Genomic DNA, 12,707 nt, shown 5'->3' with positions numbered 1-12,707 from the left:
GAGTCAGACGCGCTACCGTTGCGCCACAGGGCCCACGAGCACTAAGGTCCAGTAAAACATTTTCTCTAATAGCACTAGTTAGTGCACACAAAAATAGTCCAATGACCCCGACGTGATTTGAACACGCAACCTTCTGATCTGGAGTCAGACGCGCTACCGTTGCGCCACAGGGCCCACGGGCACTAAGGTCCAGTAAAACATATTTTTCTAATAGCACTAGTTATGTTACTGCACACAAAAATAGTCCAATGACCCCGACGTGATTTGAACACGCAACCTTCTGATCTGGAGTCAGACGCGCTACCGTTGCGCCACAGGGCCCACGAGCACTAAGGTCCAGTAAAACAATTTTCTCTAATAGCACTAGTTAGTGCACACAAAATGAACCCAATGACCCCGACGTGATTTGAACACGCAACCTTCTGATCTGGAGTCAGACGCGCTACCGTTGCGCCACAGGGCCCACGGGCACTAAGGTCCAGTAAAACAATTTCTCTAATAGCACTAGTTAGTGCACACAAAATGAACCCAATGACCCCGACGTGATTTGAACACGCAACCTTCTGATCTGGAGTCAGACGCGCTACCGTTGCGCCACAGGGCCCACGGGCACTAAGGTCCAGTAAAACATATTTTTCTAATAGCACTAGTTATGTTACTGCACACAAAAATAGTCCAATGACCCCGACGTGATTTGAACACGCAACCTTCTGATCTGGAGTCAGACGCGCTACCGTTGCGCCACAGGGCCCACGGGCACTAAGGTCCAGTAAAACATATTTTTCTAATAGCACTAGTTATGTTACTGCACACAAAAATAGTCCAATGACCCCGACGTGATTTGAACACGCAACCTTCTGATCTGGAGTCAGACGCGCTACCGTTGCGCCACAGGGCCCACGGGCACTAAGGTCCAGTAAAACAATTTTTCTAATAGCACTAGTTAGTGCACACAAAATGAACCCAATGACCCCGACGTGATTTGAACACGCAACCTTCTGATCTGGAGTCAGACGCGCTACCGTTGCGCCACAGGGCCCACGAGCACTAAGGTCCAGTAAAACATTTTTTCTAATAGCACTAGTTATGTTACTGCACACAAAAATAGTCCAATGACCCCGACGTGATTTGAACACGCAACCTTCTGATCTGGAGTCAGACGCGCTACCGTTGCGCCACAGGGCCCACGAGCACTAAGGTCCAGTAAAACATTTTCTCTAATAGCACTAGTTAGTGCACACAAAAATAGTCCAATGACCCCGACGTGATTTGAACACGCAACCTTCTGATCTGGAGTCAGACGCGCTACCGTTGCGCCACAGGGCCCACGGGCACTAAGGTCCAGTAAAACATATTTTTCTAATAGCACTAGTTATGTTACTGCACACAAATGAACAATGACCCCACGTGATTTGAACACGCAACCTTCTGATCTGGAGTCAGACGCGCTACCGTTGCGCCACAGGGCCCACGGGCACTAAGGTCCAGTAAAACATATTTCTAATAGCACTAGTTATGTTACTGCACACAAAAATAGTCCAATGACCCCGACGTGATTTGAACACGCAACCTTCTGATCTGGAGTCAGACGCGCTACCGTTGCGCCACAGGGCCCACGGGCACTAAGGTCCAGTAAAACATATTTTTCTAATAGCACTAGTTAGTACTGCACAAAAAATAGTCCAATGACCCCGACGTGATTTGAACACGCAACCTTCTGATCTGGAGTCAGACGCGCTACCGTTGCGCCACAGGGCCCACGGGCACTAAGGTCCAGTAAACACATATTTTCTAATAGCACTAGTTATGTTACTGCACACAAAAATAGACCCAATGACCCCGACGTGATTTGAACACGCAACCTTCTGATCTGGAGTCAGACGCGCTACCGTTGCGCCACAGGGCCCACGGGCACTAAGGTCCAGTAAAACAATTTTCTCTAATAGCACTAGTTAGTGCACACAAAATTAGTCCAATGACCCCGACGTGATTTGAACACGCAACCTTCTGATCTGGAGTCAGACGCGCTACCGTTGCGCCACAGGGCCCACGGGCACTAAGGTCCAGTAAAACAATTTTCTCTAATAGCACTAGTTAGTGCACACAAAATGAACCCAATGACCCCGACGTGATTTGAACACGCAACCTTCTGATCTGGAGTCAGACGCGCTACCGTTGCGCCACAGGGCCCACGGGCACTAAGGTCCAGTAAAACAATTTTTCTAATAGCACTAGTTAGTGCACACAAAATGAACCCAATGACCCCGACGTGATTTGAACACGCAACCTTCTGATCTGGAGTCAGACGCGCTACCGTTGCGCCACAGGGCCCACGAGCACTAAGGTCCAGTAAAACATTTTCTCTAATAGCACTAGTTAGTGCACACAAAAATAGTCCAATGACCCCGACGTGATTTGAACACGCAACCTTCTGATCTGGAGTCAGACGCGCTACCGTTGCGCCACAGGGCCCACGGCACTAAGGCCAGTTAAACAATTTTTTCTAATAGCACTAGTTAGTGCACACAAAATGAACCCAATGACCCCGACGTGATTTGAACACGCAACCTTCTGATCTGGAGTCAGACGCGCTACCGTTGCGCCACAGGGCCCACGGGCACTAAGGTCCAGTAAAACATATTTTTCTAATAGCACTAGTTATGTTACTGCACACAAAATAGCCCAATGACCCCGACGTGATTTGAACACGCAACCTTCTGATCTGGAGTCAGACGCGCTACCGTTGCGCCACAGGGCCCACGGGCACTAAGGTCCAGTAAAACATATTTTTCTAATAGCACTAGTTATGTTACTGCACACAAAAATAGCCCAATGACCCCGACGTGATTTGAACACGCAACCTTCTGATCTGGAGTCAGACGCGCTACCGTTGCGCCACAGGGCCAACGGGCACTAAGGTCCAGTAAAACAATTTTCTCTAATAGCACTAGTTAGTGCACACAAAATGAACCCAATGACCCCGACGTGATTTGAACACGCAACCTTCTGATCTGGAGTCAGACGCGCTACCTTTGCGCCACAGGGCCCACGAGCACTAAGGTCCAGTAAAACATTTTTTTAATAGCACTAGTTATGTTACTGCACACAAAATTAGTCCAATGACCCCGACGTGATTTGAACACGCAACCTTCTGATCTGGAGTCAGACGCGCTACCGTTGCGCCACAGGGCCCACGGGCACTAAGGTCCAGTAAAACATATTTTTCTAATAGCACTAGTTATGTTACTGCACACAAAAATAGTCCAATGACCCCGACGTGATTTGAACACGCAACCTTCTGATCTGGAGTCAGACGCGCTACCGTTGCGCCACAGGGCCACGAGCACTAAGGTCCAGTAAAACATATTTTTCTAATAGCACTAGTTAGTGCACACAAAAATAGTCCAATGACCCCGACGTGATTTGAACACGCAACCTTCTGATCTGGAGTCAGACGCGCTACCGTTGCGCCACAGGGCCCACGGGCACTAAGGTCCAGTAAAACATATTTTTTAATAGCACTAGTTATGTTACTGCACACAAAATTAGTCCAATGACCCCGACGTGATTTGAACACGCAACCTTCTGATCTGGAGTCAGACGCGCTACCGTTGCGCCACAGGGCCCACGGGCACTAAGGTCCAGTAAAACATATTTTTCTAATAGCACTAGTTATGTTACTGCACACAAAAATAGTCCAATGACCCCGACGTGATTTGAACACGCAACCTTCTGATCTGGAGTCAGACGCGCTACCGTTGCGCCACAGGGCACGGGCACTAAGGTCCAGTAAAACATATTTTTCTAATAGCACTAGTTATATTACTGCACACAAAAATAGTCCAATGACCCCGACGTGATTTGAACACGCAACCTTCTGATCTGGAGTCAGACGCGCTACCGTTGCGCCACAGGGCCCACGGGCACTAAGGTCCAGTAAAACATATTTTTCTAATAGCACTAGTTATATTACTGCACACAAAAATAGTCCAATGACCCCGACGTGATTTGAACACGCAACCTTCTGATCTGGAGTCAGACGCGCTACCGTTGCGCCACAGGGCCCACGGGCACTAAGGTCCAGTAAAACATATTTTTCTAATAGCACTAGTTAGTGCACACAAAAATAGTCCAATGACCCCGACGTGATTTGAACACGCAACCTTCTGATCTGGAGTCAGACGCGCTACCGTTGCGCCACAGGGCCCACGGGCACTAAGGTCCAGTAAAACATATTTTTCTAATAGCACTAGTTAGTGCACACAAAATAGCCCAATGACCCCGACGTGATTTGAACACGCAACCTTCTGATCTGGAGTCAGACGCGCTACCGTTGCGCCACAGGGCCCACGGGCACTAAGGTCCAGTAAAACATTTTTCTAATAGCACTAGTTATGTTACTGCACACAAAATGAACCCAATGACCCCGACGTGATTTGAACACGCAACCTTCTGATCTGGAGTCAGACGCGCTACCGTTGCGCCACAGGGCCCACGGGCACTAAGGTCCAGTAAAACAATTTTTCTAATAGCACTAGTTATGTTACTGCGCACAAAAAATAGTCCAATGACCCGACGTGATTTGAACACGCACATTTTTCTAATAGCACTAGTTAGTGCACACAAAAATAGTCCAATGACCACGACGTGATTTGAACACGCAACCTTCTGATCTGGAGTCAGACGCGCTACCGTTGCGCCACAGGGCCCACGGGCACTAAGGTCCAGTAAAACATATTTTCTAATAGCACTAGTTAGTGCACACAAAAATAGTCCAATGACCCCGACGTGATTTGAACACGCAACCTTCTGATCTGGAGTCAGACGCGCTACCGTTGCGCCACAGGGCCCACGGGCACTAAGGTCCAGTAAACATATTTTTCTAATAGCACTAGTTATGTTACTGCACACAAAAATACCCAATGACCCCGACGTGATTTGAACACGCAACCTTCTGATCTGGAGTCAGACGCGCTACCGTTGCGCCACAGGGCCCACGGGCACTAAGGTCCAGTAAAACATATTTTTCTAATAGCACTAGTTATGTTACTGCACACAAAAATAGTCCAATGACCCCGACGTGATTTGAACACGCAACCTTCTGATCTGGAGTCAGACGCGCTACCGTTGCGCCACAGGGCCCACGGGCACTAAGGTCCAGTAAAACATTTTCTCTAATAGCACTAGTTAGTGCACACAAAAATAGTCCAATGACCCCGACGTGATTTGAACACGCAACCTTCTGATCTGGAGTCAGACGCGCTACCGTTGCGCCACAGGGCCCACGGGCACTAAGGTCCAGTAAAACAATTTTTCTAATAGCACTAGTTAGTGCACACAAAATGAACCCAATGACCCCGACGTGATTTGAACACGCAACCTTCTGATCTGGAGTCAGACGCGCTACCGTTGCGCCACAGGGCCCACGGGCACTAAGGTCCAGTAAAACATATTTTTCTAATAGCACTAGTTATGTTACTGCACACAAAAATAGTCCAATGACCCCGACGTGATTTGAACACGCAACCTTCTGATCTGGAGTCAGACGCGCTACCGTTGCGCCACAGGGCCCACGGGCACTAAGGTCCAGTAAAACATATTTTTCTAATAGCACTAGTTATGTTACTGCACACAAAATAGCCCAATGACCCCGACGTGATTTGAACACGCAACCTTCTGATCTGGAGTCAGACGCGCTACCGTTGCGCCACAGGGCCCACGGGCACTAAGGTCCAGTAAAACAATTTTTCTAATAGCACTAGTTAGTGCACACAAAATGAACCAATGACCCCGACGTGATTTGAACACGCAACCTTCTGATCTGGAGTCAGACGCGCTACCGTTGCGCCACAGGGCCCACGGGCACTAAGGTCCAGTAAAACATTTTTTAATAGCACTAGTTATGTTACTGCACACAAAAATAGTCCAATGACCCCGACGTGATTTGAACACGCAACCTTCTGATCTGGAGTCAGACGCGCTACCGTTGCGCCACAGGGCCCACGGTAACAGTCCAGTAAAACATATTTTTCTAATAGCACTAGTTATGTTACTGCACACAAAATAGTCCAATGACCCCGACGTGATTTGAACACGCAACCTTCTGATCTGGAGTCAGACGCGCTACCGTTGCGCCACAGGGCCCACGAGCACTAAGGTCCAGTAAAACATATTTTTCTAATAGCACTAGTTAGTGCACACAAAAATAGTCCAATGACCCCGACGTGATTTGAACACGCAACCTTCTGATCTGGAGTCAGACGCGCTACCGTTTGCGCCACAGGGCCCACGAGCACTAAGGTCCAGTAAAACATTTTTCTAATAGCACTAGTTATGTTACTGCACACAAAAATAGTCCAATGACCCCGACGTGATTTGAACACGCAACCTTCTGATCTGGAGTCAGACGCGCTAACACCGTTGCGCCACAGGGCCCACGGGCACTAAGGTCCAGTAAAACATATTTTTCTAATAGCACTAGTTATGTTACTGCACACAAAAATAGTCCAATGACCCGACGTGATTTGAACACGCAACCTTCTGATCTGGAGTCAGACGCGCTACCGTTTGCGCCACAGGGCCCACGGGCACTAAGGTCCAGTAAAACATTTTTTCTAATAGCACTAGTTAGTGCACACAAAAATAGTCCAATGACCCCGACGTGATTTGAACACGCAACCTTCTGATCTGGAGTCAGACGCGCTACCGTTGCGCCACAGGGCCCACGGGCACTAAGGTCCAGTAAAACATATTTTTCTAATAGCACTAGTTAGTGCACACAAAATAGTCCAATGACCCCGACGTGATTTGAACACGCAACCTTCTGATCTGGAGTCAGACGCGCTACCGTTGCGCCACAGGGCCCACGGGCACTAAGGTCCAGTAAAACATATTTTTCTAATAGCACTAGTTAGTGCACACAAAAATAGTCCAATGACCCCGACGTGATTTGAACACGCAACCTTCTGATCTGGAGTCAGACGCGCTACCGTTGCGCCATAGGGCCCACGGGCACTAAGGTCCAGTAAAACATATTTTTCTAATAGCACTAGTTATGTTACTGCACACAAAATGAACCCAATGACCCCGACGTGATTTGAACACGCAACCTTCTGATCTGGAGTCAGACGCGCTACCGTTGCGCCACAGGGCCCACGGGCCCTAAGGTCCAGTAAAACATATTTTTCTAATAGCACTAGTTATGTTACTGCACACAAAAATAGTCCAATGACCCCGACGTGATTTGAACACGCAACATTTTTCTAATAGCACTAGTTAGTGCACACAAAAATAGTCCAATGACCACGACGTGATTTGAACACGCAACCTTCTGATCTGGAGTCAGACGCGCTACCGTTGCGCCACAGGGCCCACGGGCACTAAGGTCCAGTAAAACATATTTTTCTAATAGCACTAGTTAGTGCACACAAAAATAGTCCAATGACCCCGACGTGATTTGAACACGCAACCTTCTGATCTGGAGTCAGACGCGCTACCGTTGCGCCACAGGGCCCACGGGCACTAAGGTCCAGTAAAACATATTTTTCTAATAGCACTAGTTATGTTACTGCACACAAAAATAGTCCAATGACCCCGACGTGATTTGAACACGCAACCTTCTGATCTGGAGTCAGACGCGCTACCGTTGCGCCACAGGGCCCACGGGCACTAAGGTCCAGTAAAACATATTTTTCTAATAGCACTAGTTAGTGCACACAAAATAGTCCAATGACCCCGACGTGATTTGAACACGCAACCTTCTGATCTGGAGTCAGACGCGCTACCGTTGCGCCACAGGGCCCACGGGCACTAAGGTCCAGTAAAACATATTTTCTAATAGCACTAGTTAGTGCACACAAAATAGTCCAATGACCCCGACGTGATTTGAACACGCAACCTTCTGATCTGGAGTCAGACGCGCTACCGTTGCGCCACAGGGCCCACGGGCACTAAGGTCCAGTAAAACATATTTTTCTAATAGCACTAGTTAGTGCACACAAAAATAGTCCAATGACCCCGACGTGATTTGAACACGCAACCTTCTGATCTGGAGTCAGACGCGCTACCGTTGCGCCACAGGGCCCACGGGCACTAAGGTCCAGTAAAACAATTTTTCTAATAGCACTAGTTAGTGCACACAAAATGAACCCAATGACCCCGACGTGATTTGAACACGCAACCTTCTGATCTGGAGTCAGACGCGCTACCGTTGCGCCACAGGGCCCACGAGCACTAAGGTCCAGTAAAACATTTTTTCTAATAGCACTAGTTAGTGCACACAAAAATAGTCCAATGACCCCGACGTGATTTGAACACGCAACCTTCTGATCTGGAGTCAGACGCGCTACCGTTGCGCCACAGGGCCCACGGGCACTAAGGTCCAGTAAAACATATTTTTCTAATAGCACTAGTTAGTGCACACAAAAATAGTCCAATGACCCCGACGTGATTTGAACACGCAACCTTCTGATCTGGAGTCAGACGCGCTACCGTTGCGCCACAGGGCCCACGGCACTAAGGTCCAGTAAAACATATTTTTCTAATAGCACTAGTTACTGCACACAAAAATAGTCCAATGACCCCGACGTGATTTGAACACGCAACCTTCTGATCTGGAGTCAGACGCGCTACCGTTGCGCCACAGGGCCCACGGGCACTAAGGTCCAGTAAAACAACTTTTTCTAATAGCACTAGTTAGTGCACACAAAATGAACCCAATGACCCCGACGTGATTTGAACACGCAACCTTCTGATCTGGAGTCAGACGCGCTACCGTTGCGCCACAGGGCCCACGGGCACTAAGGTCCAGTAAAACATATTTTTCTAATAGCACTAGTTAGTGCACACAAAAATAGTCCAATGACCCCGACGTGATTTGAACACGCAACCTTCTGATCTGGAGTCAGACGCGCTACCGTTGCGCCACAGGGCCCACGGGCACTAAGGTCCAGTAAAACAATTTTCTCTAATAGCACTAGTTAGTGCACACAAAATGAACCCAATGACCCCGACGTGATTTGAACACGCAACCTTCTGATCTGGAGTCAGACGCGCTACCGTTGCGCCACAGGGCCCACGGGCACTAAGGTCCAGTAAAACAATTTTCTCTAATAGCACTAGTTAGTGCACACAAAATGAACCCAATGACCCCGACGTGATTTGAACACGCAACCTTCTGATCTGGAGTCAGACGCGCTACCGTTGCGCCACAGGGCCCACGGGCACTAAGGTCCAGTAAAACATTTTTTCTAATAGCACTAGTTAGTGCACACAAAAATAGTCCAATGACCCCGACGTGATTTGAACACGCAACCTTCTGATCTGGAGTCAGACGCGCTACCGTTGCGCCACAGGGCCCACGGGCACTAAGGTCCAGTAAAACATATTTTTCTAATAGCACTAGTTATGTTACTGCACACAAAATAGTCCAATGACCCCGACGTGATTTGAACACGCAACATTTTCTAATAGCACTAGTTAGTGCACACAAAAATAGTCCAATGACCCCGACGTGATTTGAACACGCAACCTTCTGATCTGGAGTCAGACGCGCTACCGTTGCGCCACAGGGCCCACGGGCACTAAGGTCCAGTAAAACATATTTTTCTAATAGCACTAGTTAGTGCACACAAAATAGTCCAATGACCCCGACGTGATTTGAACACGCAACCTTCTGATCTGGAGTCAGACGCGCTACCGTTGCGCCACAGGGCCCACGGGCACTAAGGTCCAGTAAAACATATTTTCTAATAGCACTAGTTAGTGCACACAAAATAGTCCAATGACCCCGACGTGATTTGAACACGCAACCTTCTGATCTGGAGTCAGACGCGCTACCGTTGCGCCACAGGGCCCACGGGCACTAAGGTCCAGTAAAACATATTTTTCTAATAGCACTAGTTAGTGCACACAAAAATAGCCCAATGACCCCGACGTGATTTGAACACGCAACCTTCTGATCTGGAGTCAGACGCGCTACCGTTGCGCCACAGGGCCCACGGGCACTAAGTCCAGTAAAACAATTTTCTCTAATAGCACTAGTTAGTGCACACAAAATGAACCCAATGACCCCGACGTGATTTGAACACGCAACCTTCTGATCTGGAGTCAGACGCGCTACCGTTGCGCCACAGGGCCCACGGGCACTAAGGTCCAGTATAACATTTTTTCTAATAGCACTAGTTAGTGCACACAAAATAGTCCAATGACCCCGACGTGATTTGAACACGCAACCTTCTGATCTGGAGTCAGACGCGCTACCGTTGCGCCACAGGGCCCACGGGCACTAAGGTCCAGTAAAACAATTTTCTCTAATAGCACTAGTTAGTGCACACAAAATGAACCCAATGACCCCGACGTGATTTGAACACGCAACCTTCTGATCTGGAGTCAGACGCGCTACCGTTGCGCCACAGGGCCCACGGGCACTAAGGTCCAGTAAAACAATTTTCTCTAATAGCACTAGTTAGTGCACACAAAATGAACCCAATGACCCCGACGTGATTTGAACACGCAACCTTCTGATCTGGAGTCAGACGCGCTACCGTTGCGCCACAGGGCCCACGGGCACTAAGGTCCAGTAAAACATATTTTTCTAATAGCACTAGTTAGTGCACATAAAAATAGTCCAATGACCCCGACGTGATTTGAACACGCAACCTTCTGATCTGGAGTCAGACGCGCTACCGTTGCGCCACAGGGCCCACGGGCCCTAAGGTCCAGTAAAACATATTTTTCTAATAGCACTAGTTATGTTACTGCACACAAAATAGTCCAATGACCCCGACGTGATTTGAACACGCAACATTTTTCTAATAGCACTAGTTAGTGCACACAAAAATAGTCCAATGACCACGACGTGATTTGAACACGCAACCTTCTGATCTGGAGTCAGACGCGCTACCGTTGCGCCACAGGGCCCACGGGCACTAAGGTCCAGTAAAACATATTTTTCTAATAGCACTAGTTAGTGCACACAAAAATAGTCCAATGACCCCGATGTGATTTGAACACGCAACGTTCAAATCTTCAAATATTTGCTTATCACTAGATACCCGTTTTTTTATTCTTTCTTACATATAAGTACTTATCCGTTAAAAATTTGATGTTATTCCGATTCGGACTCATAATCCGACGTCTTGTCATAAATATTCACGCGTATGACGGAGGATTAAATATGTAGTTAAGTAAAAGTTTAAATATATATGAATTGTTACTGTATTAAAACTCAGAAGCATTGTGTAGCAATAATTTATAAATAAATAACCATTATTAATAATGATTTTTGAGTATGATACAATTGAAAGATAAAACATTTAATTATATATTGAACTAGTGATGTATGGAATCGCGCCTTAGGCATTAATTGCTGTAATTAATTAAACACTCATTATTGGTATTTTCTAGGCAAAATATAAGAGCTTATAAATTGGACGATGACGTTTATATAAGTTTACATGAAAAGTAAATGAGCAGAACTTAATAAGGGAAGATAAAATGAAGAATCTTGTCTAATCTCTTCTTATGTGATATTATTATATATAAACTAAATTGCAAAGTTCAAATTATTTATTTCAAGTATATAGTAAGTTTTAGAATTTTAGCTAGAATTTAAATTAAAATTCGAATTATTTTTCAAAAAAGATGATTCGTATTGATAGGGTGCGTGCTGATTACTTTTTCGCAAAGGCAGGTGCAGCTGTTTAGATGATACGGGTTAAAAAGTAACAAGAATGGCAATTTTGTGAGAACGCAAGGTCCGATATGAATGATTCAAAAGACATATCACTTGCATGAATATAATAAAAGATTGGTTTAATTTATGGAAAGGCAGCTCTAGCTGCTTTCGAAAGCCATTAAAAAAAAGTAATAAATGCCATTTGGCGGCCAAAAATAATCATTAGACATATGCATATCAAATTATCAGATATTTTATAGAGATTTTAATATAGATTACAAATTTTGTTTACATTCCTATGGATTCCGTACCAAAATTCGTAATGCAAACAGTTAGAGTGCGACGCGTCGTGACGCTCTTTTATATTTTGCTTCTAAAATAACTACGCAGTGCGAATGCTTTAAAAAAATCATTTAAAATTTATAAATTTCGGTACAAAAGTTCCAGCAATTTGCCCTAAGGCACGACGCCTTGCACCACTAGTCAATTTCAATTTTTAGAACGATTACATTAACTTGTCCCACGTGAAGTTAAAAATATGTTCCAACTTTTCAAAGATAAAATTTCTAATGCAAAACGATGATAGTGCGGTTAATGCCTTGATGTTATTTGTGGGTTTAACTTGCTTAATATGTATTTTACTTAATACGCATTTAGAGCATATATTAATTAAGTATTAATTAAGTACCCTTCATGTGTACTTAATTACTTATATATGCAAAAAATTTTTTGCACGCACGTGCAAAGTTACACGATGCGTTTAAAAATTAATAAAATTATATATAAATTACTTGGTTAATTGCATTGATTAACACTGCAATAAATACTGATTTTTAATTTTATTATAGTGAAACAAATTAAATTAAAATAAAAAAAAAGTTTATCTTCAATCATTGTAAATATATTTCAATAGTACCGTACACTTCACAAGATTTTGAGCAAAATTTCAATATTGGAGTCAGAGTATTAGTTTAAAAACTCGTTCTACAAATATACAATCATTTTAAAACACCAAGCAAATTATATAAAT

At 45.5% G+C, this 12,707-nt stretch overlaps 74 non-coding genes across 74 annotated transcripts; all 74 read right to left on the bottom strand.

Annotated features, from left to right (window-relative positions):
• Nucleotides 1-102: 102 nt before the first annotated feature.
• On the bottom strand, nt 103-174 carry Trnaw-cca. The gene has a single exon. It is a non-coding gene; the product is annotated as a tRNA-Trp (tRNA).
• A 75-nt stretch (nt 175-249) lies between these two features.
• On the bottom strand, nt 250-321 carry Trnaw-cca. The gene has a single exon. It is a non-coding gene; the product is annotated as a tRNA-Trp (tRNA).
• A 70-nt stretch (nt 322-391) lies between these two features.
• Trnaw-cca lies at nt 392-463 on the bottom strand. Its single transcript has one exon. It is a non-coding gene; the product is annotated as a tRNA-Trp (tRNA).
• A 69-nt stretch (nt 464-532) lies between these two features.
• On the bottom strand, nt 533-604 carry Trnaw-cca. Its single transcript has one exon. It is a non-coding gene; the product is annotated as a tRNA-Trp (tRNA).
• A 75-nt stretch (nt 605-679) lies between these two features.
• Nucleotides 680-751, bottom strand: Trnaw-cca. Its single transcript has one exon. It is a non-coding gene; the product is annotated as a tRNA-Trp (tRNA).
• Nucleotides 752-826: 75 nt separating this feature from the next.
• On the bottom strand, nt 827-898 carry Trnaw-cca. The gene has a single exon. It is a non-coding gene; the product is annotated as a tRNA-Trp (tRNA).
• Nucleotides 899-967: 69 nt separating this feature from the next.
• On the bottom strand, nt 968-1,039 carry Trnaw-cca. The gene has a single exon. It is a non-coding gene; the product is annotated as a tRNA-Trp (tRNA).
• A 74-nt stretch (nt 1,040-1,113) lies between these two features.
• On the bottom strand, nt 1,114-1,185 carry Trnaw-cca. Its single transcript has one exon. It is a non-coding gene; the product is annotated as a tRNA-Trp (tRNA).
• Nucleotides 1,186-1,254: 69 nt separating this feature from the next.
• On the bottom strand, nt 1,255-1,326 carry Trnaw-cca. The gene has a single exon. It is a non-coding gene; the product is annotated as a tRNA-Trp (tRNA).
• A 72-nt stretch (nt 1,327-1,398) lies between these two features.
• Trnaw-cca lies at nt 1,399-1,469 on the bottom strand. Its single transcript has one exon. It is a non-coding gene; the product is annotated as a tRNA-Trp (tRNA).
• A 73-nt stretch (nt 1,470-1,542) lies between these two features.
• Nucleotides 1,543-1,614, bottom strand: Trnaw-cca. Its single transcript has one exon. It is a non-coding gene; the product is annotated as a tRNA-Trp (tRNA).
• Nucleotides 1,615-1,686: 72 nt separating this feature from the next.
• Trnaw-cca lies at nt 1,687-1,758 on the bottom strand. Its single transcript has one exon. It is a non-coding gene; the product is annotated as a tRNA-Trp (tRNA).
• A 76-nt stretch (nt 1,759-1,834) lies between these two features.
• On the bottom strand, nt 1,835-1,906 carry Trnaw-cca. Its single transcript has one exon. It is a non-coding gene; the product is annotated as a tRNA-Trp (tRNA).
• A 70-nt stretch (nt 1,907-1,976) lies between these two features.
• Nucleotides 1,977-2,048, bottom strand: Trnaw-cca. Its single transcript has one exon. It is a non-coding gene; the product is annotated as a tRNA-Trp (tRNA).
• Nucleotides 2,049-2,118: 70 nt separating this feature from the next.
• On the bottom strand, nt 2,119-2,190 carry Trnaw-cca. The gene has a single exon. It is a non-coding gene; the product is annotated as a tRNA-Trp (tRNA).
• Nucleotides 2,191-2,259: 69 nt separating this feature from the next.
• On the bottom strand, nt 2,260-2,331 carry Trnaw-cca. The gene has a single exon. It is a non-coding gene; the product is annotated as a tRNA-Trp (tRNA).
• Nucleotides 2,332-2,400: 69 nt separating this feature from the next.
• Nucleotides 2,401-2,472, bottom strand: Trnaw-cca. Its single transcript has one exon. It is a non-coding gene; the product is annotated as a tRNA-Trp (tRNA).
• Nucleotides 2,473-2,540: 68 nt separating this feature from the next.
• Trnaw-cca lies at nt 2,541-2,612 on the bottom strand. The gene has a single exon. It is a non-coding gene; the product is annotated as a tRNA-Trp (tRNA).
• A 74-nt stretch (nt 2,613-2,686) lies between these two features.
• On the bottom strand, nt 2,687-2,758 carry Trnaw-cca. Its single transcript has one exon. It is a non-coding gene; the product is annotated as a tRNA-Trp (tRNA).
• Nucleotides 2,759-2,833: 75 nt separating this feature from the next.
• Nucleotides 2,834-2,905, bottom strand: Trnaw-cca. The gene has a single exon. It is a non-coding gene; the product is annotated as a tRNA-Trp (tRNA).
• Nucleotides 2,906-2,975: 70 nt separating this feature from the next.
• Nucleotides 2,976-3,047, bottom strand: Trnaw-cca. Its single transcript has one exon. It is a non-coding gene; the product is annotated as a tRNA-Trp (tRNA).
• A 73-nt stretch (nt 3,048-3,120) lies between these two features.
• On the bottom strand, nt 3,121-3,192 carry Trnaw-cca. The gene has a single exon. It is a non-coding gene; the product is annotated as a tRNA-Trp (tRNA).
• Nucleotides 3,193-3,267: 75 nt separating this feature from the next.
• Trnaw-cca lies at nt 3,268-3,339 on the bottom strand. The gene has a single exon. It is a non-coding gene; the product is annotated as a tRNA-Trp (tRNA).
• Nucleotides 3,340-3,408: 69 nt separating this feature from the next.
• Nucleotides 3,409-3,480, bottom strand: Trnaw-cca. The gene has a single exon. It is a non-coding gene; the product is annotated as a tRNA-Trp (tRNA).
• A 74-nt stretch (nt 3,481-3,554) lies between these two features.
• Trnaw-cca lies at nt 3,555-3,626 on the bottom strand. Its single transcript has one exon. It is a non-coding gene; the product is annotated as a tRNA-Trp (tRNA).
• A 75-nt stretch (nt 3,627-3,701) lies between these two features.
• On the bottom strand, nt 3,702-3,773 carry Trnaw-cca. The gene has a single exon. It is a non-coding gene; the product is annotated as a tRNA-Trp (tRNA).
• Nucleotides 3,774-3,846: 73 nt separating this feature from the next.
• On the bottom strand, nt 3,847-3,918 carry Trnaw-cca. The gene has a single exon. It is a non-coding gene; the product is annotated as a tRNA-Trp (tRNA).
• Nucleotides 3,919-3,993: 75 nt separating this feature from the next.
• On the bottom strand, nt 3,994-4,065 carry Trnaw-cca. Its single transcript has one exon. It is a non-coding gene; the product is annotated as a tRNA-Trp (tRNA).
• Nucleotides 4,066-4,135: 70 nt separating this feature from the next.
• On the bottom strand, nt 4,136-4,207 carry Trnaw-cca. Its single transcript has one exon. It is a non-coding gene; the product is annotated as a tRNA-Trp (tRNA).
• A 69-nt stretch (nt 4,208-4,276) lies between these two features.
• Nucleotides 4,277-4,348, bottom strand: Trnaw-cca. Its single transcript has one exon. It is a non-coding gene; the product is annotated as a tRNA-Trp (tRNA).
• A 73-nt stretch (nt 4,349-4,421) lies between these two features.
• On the bottom strand, nt 4,422-4,493 carry Trnaw-cca. The gene has a single exon. It is a non-coding gene; the product is annotated as a tRNA-Trp (tRNA).
• A 144-nt stretch (nt 4,494-4,637) lies between these two features.
• Nucleotides 4,638-4,709, bottom strand: Trnaw-cca. The gene has a single exon. It is a non-coding gene; the product is annotated as a tRNA-Trp (tRNA).
• Nucleotides 4,710-4,778: 69 nt separating this feature from the next.
• Trnaw-cca lies at nt 4,779-4,850 on the bottom strand. The gene has a single exon. It is a non-coding gene; the product is annotated as a tRNA-Trp (tRNA).
• Nucleotides 4,851-4,923: 73 nt separating this feature from the next.
• Trnaw-cca lies at nt 4,924-4,995 on the bottom strand. Its single transcript has one exon. It is a non-coding gene; the product is annotated as a tRNA-Trp (tRNA).
• Nucleotides 4,996-5,070: 75 nt separating this feature from the next.
• Nucleotides 5,071-5,142, bottom strand: Trnaw-cca. Its single transcript has one exon. It is a non-coding gene; the product is annotated as a tRNA-Trp (tRNA).
• A 69-nt stretch (nt 5,143-5,211) lies between these two features.
• On the bottom strand, nt 5,212-5,283 carry Trnaw-cca. The gene has a single exon. It is a non-coding gene; the product is annotated as a tRNA-Trp (tRNA).
• Nucleotides 5,284-5,352: 69 nt separating this feature from the next.
• On the bottom strand, nt 5,353-5,424 carry Trnaw-cca. The gene has a single exon. It is a non-coding gene; the product is annotated as a tRNA-Trp (tRNA).
• Nucleotides 5,425-5,499: 75 nt separating this feature from the next.
• Nucleotides 5,500-5,571, bottom strand: Trnaw-cca. Its single transcript has one exon. It is a non-coding gene; the product is annotated as a tRNA-Trp (tRNA).
• A 74-nt stretch (nt 5,572-5,645) lies between these two features.
• On the bottom strand, nt 5,646-5,717 carry Trnaw-cca. The gene has a single exon. It is a non-coding gene; the product is annotated as a tRNA-Trp (tRNA).
• Nucleotides 5,718-5,785: 68 nt separating this feature from the next.
• Trnaw-cca lies at nt 5,786-5,857 on the bottom strand. The gene has a single exon. It is a non-coding gene; the product is annotated as a tRNA-Trp (tRNA).
• A 72-nt stretch (nt 5,858-5,929) lies between these two features.
• Nucleotides 5,930-6,001, bottom strand: Trnaw-cca. The gene has a single exon. It is a non-coding gene; the product is annotated as a tRNA-Trp (tRNA).
• Nucleotides 6,002-6,072: 71 nt separating this feature from the next.
• Nucleotides 6,073-6,144, bottom strand: Trnaw-cca. Its single transcript has one exon. It is a non-coding gene; the product is annotated as a tRNA-Trp (tRNA).
• Nucleotides 6,145-6,214: 70 nt separating this feature from the next.
• Nucleotides 6,215-6,287, bottom strand: Trnaw-cca. The gene has a single exon. It is a non-coding gene; the product is annotated as a tRNA-Trp (tRNA).
• Nucleotides 6,288-6,360: 73 nt separating this feature from the next.
• Nucleotides 6,361-6,435, bottom strand: Trnaw-cca. The gene has a single exon. It is a non-coding gene; the product is annotated as a tRNA-Trp (tRNA).
• Nucleotides 6,436-6,510: 75 nt separating this feature from the next.
• Nucleotides 6,511-6,582, bottom strand: Trnaw-cca. The gene has a single exon. It is a non-coding gene; the product is annotated as a tRNA-Trp (tRNA).
• A 69-nt stretch (nt 6,583-6,651) lies between these two features.
• Trnaw-cca lies at nt 6,652-6,723 on the bottom strand. The gene has a single exon. It is a non-coding gene; the product is annotated as a tRNA-Trp (tRNA).
• Nucleotides 6,724-6,792: 69 nt separating this feature from the next.
• Trnaw-cca lies at nt 6,793-6,864 on the bottom strand. The gene has a single exon. It is a non-coding gene; the product is annotated as a tRNA-Trp (tRNA).
• Nucleotides 6,865-6,934: 70 nt separating this feature from the next.
• Trnaw-cca lies at nt 6,935-7,006 on the bottom strand. Its single transcript has one exon. It is a non-coding gene; the product is annotated as a tRNA-Trp (tRNA).
• Nucleotides 7,007-7,081: 75 nt separating this feature from the next.
• Trnaw-cca lies at nt 7,082-7,153 on the bottom strand. Its single transcript has one exon. It is a non-coding gene; the product is annotated as a tRNA-Trp (tRNA).
• A 146-nt stretch (nt 7,154-7,299) lies between these two features.
• Trnaw-cca lies at nt 7,300-7,371 on the bottom strand. Its single transcript has one exon. It is a non-coding gene; the product is annotated as a tRNA-Trp (tRNA).
• Nucleotides 7,372-7,441: 70 nt separating this feature from the next.
• On the bottom strand, nt 7,442-7,513 carry Trnaw-cca. Its single transcript has one exon. It is a non-coding gene; the product is annotated as a tRNA-Trp (tRNA).
• A 75-nt stretch (nt 7,514-7,588) lies between these two features.
• Nucleotides 7,589-7,660, bottom strand: Trnaw-cca. Its single transcript has one exon. It is a non-coding gene; the product is annotated as a tRNA-Trp (tRNA).
• Nucleotides 7,661-7,729: 69 nt separating this feature from the next.
• Nucleotides 7,730-7,801, bottom strand: Trnaw-cca. The gene has a single exon. It is a non-coding gene; the product is annotated as a tRNA-Trp (tRNA).
• A 68-nt stretch (nt 7,802-7,869) lies between these two features.
• Nucleotides 7,870-7,941, bottom strand: Trnaw-cca. Its single transcript has one exon. It is a non-coding gene; the product is annotated as a tRNA-Trp (tRNA).
• A 70-nt stretch (nt 7,942-8,011) lies between these two features.
• Nucleotides 8,012-8,083, bottom strand: Trnaw-cca. Its single transcript has one exon. It is a non-coding gene; the product is annotated as a tRNA-Trp (tRNA).
• Nucleotides 8,084-8,152: 69 nt separating this feature from the next.
• On the bottom strand, nt 8,153-8,224 carry Trnaw-cca. The gene has a single exon. It is a non-coding gene; the product is annotated as a tRNA-Trp (tRNA).
• A 69-nt stretch (nt 8,225-8,293) lies between these two features.
• Nucleotides 8,294-8,365, bottom strand: Trnaw-cca. Its single transcript has one exon. It is a non-coding gene; the product is annotated as a tRNA-Trp (tRNA).
• A 70-nt stretch (nt 8,366-8,435) lies between these two features.
• Nucleotides 8,436-8,507, bottom strand: Trnaw-cca. The gene has a single exon. It is a non-coding gene; the product is annotated as a tRNA-Trp (tRNA).
• A 69-nt stretch (nt 8,508-8,576) lies between these two features.
• Nucleotides 8,577-8,648, bottom strand: Trnaw-cca. Its single transcript has one exon. It is a non-coding gene; the product is annotated as a tRNA-Trp (tRNA).
• A 70-nt stretch (nt 8,649-8,718) lies between these two features.
• Nucleotides 8,719-8,790, bottom strand: Trnaw-cca. Its single transcript has one exon. It is a non-coding gene; the product is annotated as a tRNA-Trp (tRNA).
• A 70-nt stretch (nt 8,791-8,860) lies between these two features.
• Trnaw-cca lies at nt 8,861-8,932 on the bottom strand. The gene has a single exon. It is a non-coding gene; the product is annotated as a tRNA-Trp (tRNA).
• A 70-nt stretch (nt 8,933-9,002) lies between these two features.
• On the bottom strand, nt 9,003-9,074 carry Trnaw-cca. Its single transcript has one exon. It is a non-coding gene; the product is annotated as a tRNA-Trp (tRNA).
• Nucleotides 9,075-9,144: 70 nt separating this feature from the next.
• On the bottom strand, nt 9,145-9,216 carry Trnaw-cca. Its single transcript has one exon. It is a non-coding gene; the product is annotated as a tRNA-Trp (tRNA).
• Nucleotides 9,217-9,285: 69 nt separating this feature from the next.
• Nucleotides 9,286-9,357, bottom strand: Trnaw-cca. The gene has a single exon. It is a non-coding gene; the product is annotated as a tRNA-Trp (tRNA).
• A 144-nt stretch (nt 9,358-9,501) lies between these two features.
• Trnaw-cca lies at nt 9,502-9,573 on the bottom strand. Its single transcript has one exon. It is a non-coding gene; the product is annotated as a tRNA-Trp (tRNA).
• A 69-nt stretch (nt 9,574-9,642) lies between these two features.
• Trnaw-cca lies at nt 9,643-9,714 on the bottom strand. The gene has a single exon. It is a non-coding gene; the product is annotated as a tRNA-Trp (tRNA).
• Nucleotides 9,715-9,782: 68 nt separating this feature from the next.
• Nucleotides 9,783-9,854, bottom strand: Trnaw-cca. Its single transcript has one exon. It is a non-coding gene; the product is annotated as a tRNA-Trp (tRNA).
• A 70-nt stretch (nt 9,855-9,924) lies between these two features.
• On the bottom strand, nt 9,925-9,996 carry Trnaw-cca. The gene has a single exon. It is a non-coding gene; the product is annotated as a tRNA-Trp (tRNA).
• A 69-nt stretch (nt 9,997-10,065) lies between these two features.
• Nucleotides 10,066-10,137, bottom strand: Trnaw-cca. Its single transcript has one exon. It is a non-coding gene; the product is annotated as a tRNA-Trp (tRNA).
• A 68-nt stretch (nt 10,138-10,205) lies between these two features.
• On the bottom strand, nt 10,206-10,277 carry Trnaw-cca. Its single transcript has one exon. It is a non-coding gene; the product is annotated as a tRNA-Trp (tRNA).
• A 70-nt stretch (nt 10,278-10,347) lies between these two features.
• Nucleotides 10,348-10,419, bottom strand: Trnaw-cca. The gene has a single exon. It is a non-coding gene; the product is annotated as a tRNA-Trp (tRNA).
• A 70-nt stretch (nt 10,420-10,489) lies between these two features.
• Nucleotides 10,490-10,561, bottom strand: Trnaw-cca. The gene has a single exon. It is a non-coding gene; the product is annotated as a tRNA-Trp (tRNA).
• A 70-nt stretch (nt 10,562-10,631) lies between these two features.
• Trnaw-cca lies at nt 10,632-10,703 on the bottom strand. The gene has a single exon. It is a non-coding gene; the product is annotated as a tRNA-Trp (tRNA).
• A 145-nt stretch (nt 10,704-10,848) lies between these two features.
• Nucleotides 10,849-10,920, bottom strand: Trnaw-cca. Its single transcript has one exon. It is a non-coding gene; the product is annotated as a tRNA-Trp (tRNA).
• Nucleotides 10,921-12,707: the final 1,787 nt, after the last annotated feature.

This window comes from Ctenocephalides felis, unplaced genomic scaffold (assembly GCF_003426905.1).
Source record: "Ctenocephalides felis isolate EL2017-DRISC unplaced genomic scaffold, ASM342690v1 CF-g0.4_SCAFFOLD_00768, whole genome shotgun sequence".
NCBI lineage: Eukaryota > Metazoa > Arthropoda > Insecta > Siphonaptera > Pulicidae > Ctenocephalides > Ctenocephalides felis.
Note: the sequence above shows the minus strand (reverse complement) of the source record. Positions and strands in the feature narration are given on the sequence as shown.